Source organism: Sylvia atricapilla, chromosome 27, assembly GCF_009819655.1.
Source record: "Sylvia atricapilla isolate bSylAtr1 chromosome 27, bSylAtr1.pri, whole genome shotgun sequence".
In the NCBI taxonomy this organism is placed as follows: domain Eukaryota; kingdom Metazoa; phylum Chordata; class Aves; order Passeriformes; family Sylviidae; genus Sylvia; species Sylvia atricapilla.
In genome coordinates, this window is record NC_089166.1 from 2,650,781 (window position 1) to 2,659,001 (window position 8,221).

Genomic DNA, 8,221 nt, shown 5'->3' on the forward strand with positions numbered 1-8,221 from the left:
AAAACCAGAGCTCCATCATGCTTAAAGGTTCCATGGAAATACAAATGCTGTAACTCAATATCCCCCCTTTCCTTCCTCTTCCCCATCTTTACATGCTGAGCATGATGTCCTGTGACACCTTTGGTCAGTTGGGGTCAGCTGAATGATCTGTGTTGCCTCCCAAATTTTGTTCACTTTCAGCTACTCACTGGTGGGTGGAATGAGGAGCAGAAGAGGCCTTGACTCCATGTAAGCACTGCTCAGAAATAACTCAAAAATTCCCGAATTACCAACACTCTTTCCAGCACAGATTCAAAGCATAGTCCCATTCTGGAAGAAAATTACCTCTACAGCCTGTCTTTCTCCTGTCCCTCATTCTGGAAGAAAATTACCTCTACAGCCTGCCTTTCTCCTGTCCCTTTTCCAGTCTCTGCCCCTGCCCCTGCCTGTCCCTCTCTCCTCCTGGGCTGAGCTCCTGCCTGGCCATATCTGAGGCTCTGTGGGAGCTGCAGAGGAGCAGAGCAGATCTGCCCTTCCAGTGTTTTGTCTTTGCACCAGAGTATTCTGAGCTGGGTGTAGTCTGAGCCTTCAGAAGAACAAACACTGAGGTAAAAGTCTCAGGCAGGACTCATTGTTCTAAGCATCAGTATTGCAATTAGCAAGGAGGAGGATTTAGCAAGGAGGGGCTGGAGGTGCTGCAGAAACCAGAGCAGATATTCCCCAGCTGCTCAAGGTTGAAAACCAAGATTTGTCCCTCTCAGCTGGTGGGGATTAGTGGTGGAACAAATACTGACCCTGCAGACAGTGCAGGATCCCACACAGGAGCAAGTGGATATGAGCTGAAAAAATCAATGACTCCATGGAGAGCTCCCGTTGGAGCAGGCTCCTGACAGGAGCTGTGAGTAGCCCATGCCAGAGGAGGTTTTCTGTCAGGACCTGTGTCCCACAGAGGAGCCACAGTGCCTCGGTCTGTTCCTGAAGGGCTGCACCACATGGAAAGGACCCATGGTGGACATGTTTTGTGGAATTGCAGCCACAGGGGAGAACCTGTATTGGAGAAGTTCCTGGAGAAATATCATCTGTTGGTTGGACACAGCACAGAAGCAGGGGAAGAGAATGAGAAGCATGAAATGGCAAAGAAAACATGTGAATGTTTTGAATGTTTTTGAAGTGATTTCAAGCCACATTCCCCATCCCTGTGCAGTGATACATGATTCATCCGTATTTCTCATTAACTATCTCTTTTGATTTTGACTGGCAATAACTTAAACTCCTTTCCCCAAGTCAAAGTGTTTGCCCATGATGTCACTACTGGGACAGCTCCACGTCCTTATCTGGACCAACAAACTTCACTGCGTATCTTTCCCCCTGACCAATAAGAGGAGCAGCACTGAGACAGCAGCTTGCTCAGCCCTTGGAGGACAAGCAAAGTCAACACACCACACCTTTGCAATGACTTCTTCCTGATCTGTGCTCTGTAGCAGCCATCCAGAGCAAAGTCATCCCTGCTGATCTGGCTTTCCTAAACAGCCTGTGTGGCTCCATCCACCACAGAACTCTGGCAGCTACTGCAACACATTTGCATCATCCCATGGCTCTGCAGCCAAGGCACAAAGAAGAAATGAGGCTGTGCTGGACAGGAGCCCAGGACATGTGCACTAAATCGGCACTTCCCCAAACAGCCTCTGCAGTTCCCAGAACAGATCCTCCTGCACCATAAATGGGACCAGCCCTTTCTACCACCCCTCCCTCCAGGGCCTTTTAGTGCCACCAAGGCAGAGGGATGTTTCCTGCACCTGCCATTTCCTGAGAAGAGCCACGGGGAGCAGCTGCTAGAAAGAAATGCTGAGAGATCTGTCTTCCCCATCTGTTGGGTTTTTGGTTCACTCTGCTGCAGAGCTGCTCCAGGGTGACTCTTGCTCTACAGTAATATGTTGCTGCATCCCCTTGCTTTGCTGCCAGGATCTGCAGTGGGAATCTGTTCTTCATTCTCTCATCTTTTATCTTAAAGCGATCTTTGAAACCTTCTCCATAAGTACCATCCTCGTTGTAAATCCATTCCTGAGTACCACTTGGGCCCTGACGGTACCATGAGATGGAGTAGTATCGCATAGAATCCCCCTTCATGGTGCACGGGATGGTGACTGAATTTCCCTCTTGCACGGTCAGTTCCTTGAGCTGCTCCAAGGTGGCTGCACCAGCAAGTGAGATGGCTGCAGAGAGCAAGAACAAGCCACAGTCACTCCAAGATTTAGCAAAGGTCAGGGCAATGCTGGTGGGGCTTTGGAATGTCACTGGACCAGTGGGAGGACAAAATCCTCCTCTCTGAAGCCAGCTGACACAGATGGGCACAGCTGGTAGCAGCTATCAAGCCTCACAAGCAAGGACACTCCACATTTCCTTCTCTCCTTTTCCCTGTCAGACCGTAAGCTTTGTCTGATTTTCCCCAAAGAAGCAGGAAAGATTTTCACCATGAGGGGACAAATCCCTTTGTCCTTGCCAAGACAGGATGGTGAGGAAGCCAGTCTCCTGTCCCTGAAACTGCTCTAGATGAGGCCAGGAAAGACAAAGGCTGTCCTGGGCACTGGGGCTTGGTCCCTGTGCTGCCATCCTCCAGCTGGTCAGTGCCACAGGGGCCGCAGTGGCCCAGGAGCAGAGTGTCCAGGGGCAGGGCAAAGCGCTGGGCCCCAAGATGGGAGTGCAGCAGGGAGGTGTCCTGCGTGTGGCCAGGCTGCAGAGGAGGCAGCTTGGATGGAGGTGCCGAGCTCAGAGGCAGCAGAGGAGCAGGGCTGCTCTCCCCGTGCTCCACAGGCAGGGCTGGGCAGCTGGAGGTGGGAACAGGTGCGGCTGCAAGCGCTCAGCACAGCTGCCCAGAGCCGTGCAGAGCACAGGGCCACGCTCAGCTCCTGGGGCCAGCAGCCCTGGCCTTCACTTACCTACAATGGGCAATAAGCCCACGCACAGGGCACTCCACATGGCCAGGCCCGCTCTCTCTGGCCTCTCTGCACCTTCTCTCTGCCTGCACAACAGCTCTGCCCACACCTGCCCTGCCTGCGCCTCTGTCACTGCACTCAGGCCCAGTCCCTCCTGGTCCCTCCCTCTGTCTGTGACAGCACTGAGGGGGAGAGGTGGGGCAGCAGGAGCACAACTTGCAGCTCTTGGTGCCCTCCTGGGTGTTTCTCACTCTGTGTGGTTCCCATATTTTCTTTAAATCCTCTCCATATTCACACTTTCTGTGATCTTCTGAAGGACCCTCCGGCTTGGTTTGGAGTGGGTCAGTGGCAACACTAAATTGGGAAATCCCATTTGCTAAACGACAACAGCCTTATTCGGCTCCCAGTGTGGGGCAGGAAGGTTGTGATAAGAACAGATCTGCCCAGAGTGGGTGGGAAACAAATCTGATGCAAGCATGAGTTTTATCAGGTATGGGGCCACAGGTGACAATGCTGCTTGGGCTGTTCCTGTGGTACCTCACCCTGTGTATGTTCCTGTAGGTGCTCCTCATGGTGAAAATGTGTGGGGCTGTGGGCATTGACAAGAGGATTGGGAAGAGAACTAAACTCTCAGCCTCTGGAGGTGACTCCTGTCAAGTGTGAACTGAAGGGATTCTATCCAGGATGATCTAGCGGTTTGCCCATGCCAGTGGAACACCATGACCAGAGACTATATTTGTCATTAAAATAAAACTGTATGTGCAAAATCCCTGCTAGAGATTACCATGTAATAGTTGCTGGAGTGTCTGTACTCTGTCTCTTTGCAGGTTATGTTTCAATACAGGTCACAAAAGGGGAAATGCCCTGATCATGAGAGGCTTTGTCATAGCCAGGAATCAACTAAGGCCCTCCCTACAGAAATCCCAGATTTGACATGTATTTTCAAAGCTGTGCTTTGGAAAGACAGACACTCCAAGGAGCTCTGCACTCCCTCATCCTGAGCAATTTTGCAGGGGAAGATAAGATTCCCAGTACTTTACTTCACGCCATATCTACTGATTGAAACATAAGGGAGAGAAAGAAAACTTGCCCTTGCAGTCAGGTAATTAGCCATCCTCCTAATGAGTTTCTGTGATGGACATGCCCATTTCAGCTCTCCATTGCCTCTCCTGAGTTGTTCCGCACATTTTTAAGTGGCTGCCCTGCCTATGGGAAGTTTTCCAAAATGCAGTAATGAAGATGCCATGAATGCAACCACACACAGTTCTCCTTCCCGCACCCAATCAGGGCACACATCACTCACTACATCCTGAATAAGATCCAGATCAAAGCAAGGCTGTAACTGAATTACCAAGACGTTGTGGTGCTCACTTGGCTCTGCCTTGGGTTTCCTCCTGTCATTTTCTACATACCACTTTTCATTGCCACCATGCTCCTTCCCTCCTGTATTTCCTGACATTTGGCAAGGAGAAATGCTTGTTCCAGAGTTCAGCAAAACCACAGTTTCTCACCTGTGAATCCAAGGCAAAATCTGTCAGAAGACACCACTCTGATCACAAGTCAGGAATGTGGACTTACTAAGAGATTCAGCCTGATTCCTACAAAACACAGGCAGGAAACCCAAGTTAGGACTGCTGCAGTATTTGAGATTAGAAAATAATTTTGAAAGCAGTGCTGCAAGTGCTTCCTGTGTTCTACTCCATTTCTTCTGTTACAAATCATTTCCAGCTCTAACCCTGCTTTAGTCTGAACCTTCAAATGAAGCTTCCCTGAACTACCTTCAGTTCTTCAGCTCTTTCAGCTTCCTGATCCAGGACTTTCCAAAGCCTCTGTATCCCTTAGCAAGGCTTTCTAACTGCACCAGCTGGCAGGGGCAGAATGCAAATGAAGAGCAAAGAAGTTTAATTTGTGGTATGTGCAAACACAACACTTCTTGAGTGCTTTCGGTTTGTTGGTTTGTTGGGTTTTTATGGGTTTTTTTCCTGTTTTCCTATTTAGTGGATTTAATAAAATTGAAAATGATATTAGAGCAATAAACACTCTGGCCAGAAGGTAGCAGGAGAGGTCAGAGAAAGAAGTTCAGTTTACATCAGGAGACGTAATTTTACCAGGAAGTTTTTAGTATTTTAGGACACACAACAGATAGGTCAGATTATGACCGGCAGAAGCAGGAACATTATTATTAGATTGTATTTTTAATGCTGTATAAAAACACAGATGGATTTAGCAGTACAAAAAGCTATTTAATATTGCCCATTCTCATGGAGTTCTTCATTATGCTTTCCGCTGTAACCTCTTAGAAAGAGTTTTATTCTTTAAGGATGCTTTTAATGTTGTCTGCCACTGGAGAGAGCTCTCAGCATTTTGACTTGCTCAGCAGGACAGATGTCAGATACCACACTCTATGTGTGAGACTCACCAAAAGGGAGGAAAAATACGTATGATGTGGTAGAGGTGAAAAATTTACTCAAATAACTTTAAAATTTTATTGAAGTTCATATTGTGGGTGGTCTGGTCACTGAAATTAGGGGAAAAGCAAAAACTCTCCAACAGCATTTTTTGGTGTTAGAGAATGAAGGCATTACTTTATTGTGGCCAAGATGTGCAACAGAAATAATTTCATCCGCACATTGTGTAGCTTCTGCAGAAAAAATCCTTCCATCACACATGGTTGTCACTAGATTTTTCTCATACAGTCAAAACCCAGGGAAATTCATTGGTTCAATGTCCATTGATGCCAAGTTACACAAGTTTGTAGTATTTGGTTTCCTATTGATCCCTTCACCTTCGATGTAAATGAGATTCTCATTCTTTGTGCTCTTAATGATCTTTCCCAAACCAGGTGTCTTTGACCATGCCGGGAGTGATATTGGAGCTGATATTTGTTAATGGTCATTATATTTTAGGTACCTTCTTTGCTACCCACAGTTTTCTGGGATGTTAAACTCATCAGGCCTTGAATGCTGAAAAAGTCCTTAGGAAAGAAACTTCAGTTCCTTTCCCCTGGACAGTGATAAACCAATCCCCTTACTAAAGGCATATAAAGAAATTTTGAACTTCTTATAATTTCCCACAGTATGAGAAAGGTGTCACAGCAATACAGAATGACTGAGGTTGGAGGAGACCTCTGGAGGTGGTCCCTCCCAATCCCTGCTCTAGCAGGATTGTCTGGAGCTGTTTGCCAAGGACCATGTCTGGGTGGCTTTTGAATATCTGCAGGGACTGGAGTGGCTCAAGCCCTGGAGATTTTCAAAGGCTGTCTGAGCACAATCAAATATGGACACAAATTAATCTGTAGGAGAATAGAGGTAGAACTGTTAAAATATATTGTACCAATGAGTTCTGCTTGTAATCATCCTCTATTATTTTGCTATCATGGGAACCCATACAGGAAAATATTGCTTTTTCAAAAGTCAGGATAACTGCACATGCAAATGTGCTTCTTTAGGAGAGGGCATTTTAATGTGGAGCACAGTTTCTCTATTGTTACAGATGAGTAGTGTGATGGTTTGCTCTCACAATTAAGGGATGAGTATGATGTGTATGTTGAGAGAAGTTTCATTTATATATAGTTATATTACTGTGAAAAGTTCAACCGTCGTCGTCTTTCCTCTCCCCTTCCATTGTTGTCACAGGATGGCCTTGGGAGTTGGGGCATTTGGGGGCGGGCTGATTTGTTACTATGGCAACACCTGACCTCCAATCAAGGGGAAAGATAGCAGTCTCCACCAATGGATGGTAAGAAGAGTTGATTGGCAGACAGTGGGAGGGGCCAGGGTTCCCAGATGAAGCACCAGGGGTATAAAAGGCAGAGCAGCCATCTTGTGGCAGAGCACTTGGCAGTTTAGTTCCAAAGTGCCTGGGCTGTAATTTTTCTATATTCAGTCTTCTGTTGTATTTTGTTAAGGTTTAATAAATCATTGCAAGTTTAAAAGTTAGTGTTGTTTCTTGCACCTACAAAACTCTCCTCAGCTGATTTCAGCTGGGAGAGCTGCAGATTCTGTCCTGTTCTCTGGAATGAACCACAGTAACACAACCTTACATTTGGACTGCACAAAAGCTTCCAATTATGGGGTCTTTTCTGAAAACAATTCAATTTTCTAGCTTTCTTAAGCCGCATTTTCTGCATTGCCAATGCGAAGTCAAAAGCCACTGTTTAGTGGGGGCAATCTGGGGCCCTGGCATGAAATGAGGGCTTTAGGTCAGTGAAACACTCAATGTCAGAGGTGTCAGCAAAAGCAGGTTAATACCAATTTGCTCTAGTGTGGCACAGTCCAAAAGCAATGTTCATTCTGCAGCTTTACTCTATGGATGAATCAGGGCAAGGAACATTGAAATAGAATTAATTTGGAAAGATTGATGCAAAGACTGGGGACAAGAAAGGGGCAGAGCTGTAAAAGGAAGTCCCTCCCATTGAGCCATGAGGTACAGTAAGGACACCCCTGCTTTCTAAAGTGCTTCTCAGAGGAGGTGGAGATGGATCTAATCCTAGCCTAAGACTTCATCAAGACTTTATGACTAAGGGATTATAACAGCACTTCATGATTGGTCTTTCCCTCCTGTCCCTCTGATTCGACTGGTTTTGACGAAGGGAGTATTCCCAAAATATGAATCTGCCTGAAAGACTGGGCAAAGGTGTGGTGTGCTTGAGAAAATTGTTCTGCATGTCATAGGTAAATCCAGATGAAATTTATGATTTCCATTGCGGTAATAGAATACATTAAACAAGCGTTTTACAGGATTTGGATTTGCCATGGAAATTTCATGCAGCTTCTTCAAGGGCTGAGGGTCTTCTCTGCATGTCTGCAGGCCTGAGGGTCTGATCTAAACAATCTCTAATGCAGCCCACCTTGCTGTGTCCTCTGCAGAGACTCTCTTGAACCCAGCCAGGAGGAGAAAAGCCTTCTTTCCCCTCAGGATGTGGTTGACTTGTTTTTTCAAAAGCAGGGGAGGGTTAATCCTGCCTGGGGTAACTGAGTCAGAAATGGTGACCACAGCATCCTGCCTGTAGCTTGTGAGAGGGTCATGAGCTGGGGAAGGTGTGTGCTGGGCTCTGTTAGGGTAGAACCAAGTTGCCATGGGAACTACCACTCCATCAAACCACTTGCTATTATTTTTGGTGGCCCCTTCCTTCTATCACGGAGTGCAAATCAACAACAGGGTTTCTTCTCTGCTGATAGCAGCATTTTCCTGCCTCATGCCTTCAGCAAGGACTCTCCTCACTGAGGCTTTTGAATGTGCCAGAGAGACACTTCCCTGCACAGAGTCTGGAAAGGACAAATTCAGCCAACAGGAAATCTATGTCTTTA